This window comes from Phocoena phocoena, chromosome 19 (assembly GCF_963924675.1).
Source record: "Phocoena phocoena chromosome 19, mPhoPho1.1, whole genome shotgun sequence".
Classification (NCBI taxonomy): Eukaryota; Metazoa; Chordata; class Mammalia; order Artiodactyla; family Phocoenidae; genus Phocoena; species Phocoena phocoena.
Window position 1 is genome coordinate 12,555,475 of NC_089237.1, and position 1,066 is coordinate 12,556,540.

At 51.2% G+C, this 1,066-nt stretch overlaps 1 non-coding gene across 1 annotated transcript; it reads right to left on the reverse strand.

Moving 5' to 3' along the window:
• Positions 1-722: 722 nt before the first annotated feature.
• TRNAM-CAU (transfer RNA methionine (anticodon CAU)) lies at positions 723-794 on the reverse strand. Its single transcript has one exon. It is a non-coding gene; the product is annotated as a tRNA-Met (tRNA).
• Between the last annotated feature and the right edge of the window lie 272 nt (positions 795-1,066).

Sequence of the window (1,066 nt, forward strand, 5' to 3'; positions counted from 1 at the left end):
AGAATTAGCGTATGAGCCCCTTTGGTCTCCTTTTTAAACTTTGTTTTTTATTTTAATTTTCTTTGTCTGTGCTGTGCGGCTTGTGGGATCCTAGTTCCCTGACCAAGGAATCAAACCAGGGCTCTCGCCAGTGAAAGCTTGGAGTCCCAACCACTGGACCGCCAGGGAATTCCCCTAGTCTCCTTTTTTTAAAGCCAAACTGGGGGGGCAGGACGGGAGGAAGGACATTAAAAAGAACAAGGAGATCAGGAAATCCCTAACGTGGCTCCCTCTGGGGTGGGAGGGAGGGGAACATTGGTGATCAGGTGGACTGCCAGGGTCTCAGAGTTACCACCTATCCTGTGCCAGACTATGTCCCTGTGTCCCACTGCTCGGGACGCAAGAGAGGGAGACAAAATGGTCCCAGGCAAAGCAGGTTCTACCGAGATTTGAACTTGAATCTCTGGATTCAAAGTCCAGAAACCTAACCATTACGCCTTAGAACCATATGCCACTGTATCCCTTTGCTGGCCACCCTTGGTCTAAGTGCCCCTGGGAAGGGACATAAAGGGTCCACAGGTCCCACTGAGATTTCAACTCAGATCCCTGGACTCAGAGTCCAGAGTGCTAACCGTTACATCATAGAACTAGCTGCCACCCCCAGACACCAGGGTCCACAGGCAGACCTTGCCCCACAGCTGGGGACCCAAAAGCCAGATATAGCAGGCAAAAGTGTAAGCTCATAGCAGAGGATGGTTTCGATCCATCGACCTCTGGGTTATGGGCCCAGCACGCTCCCGCTGCGCCACTCTGCTGTACTGTCCTTCCCTCTGAGCCTGCCTGTAACAAGCCCTACAGCCTCCCTGGGGTACAGCCCAGAAGACAAAAGAAAAGCGGGGGCAGGGAGTCTCCTGCAAGTGCCCTTTTAAGAATAATGTGGATTTTTGCTCTCCCTCCCTCAACTTCTTACCCAGAGAAATCTCTGAATTCACGTCCTTTTCTGCTGTTTAAAAAAAGTCAAGAAACACAAGCTTCAGCCCAGAGTGTCTTTGGACAATGGTGGCAGGTTCTGTATTGCAGCGATGCT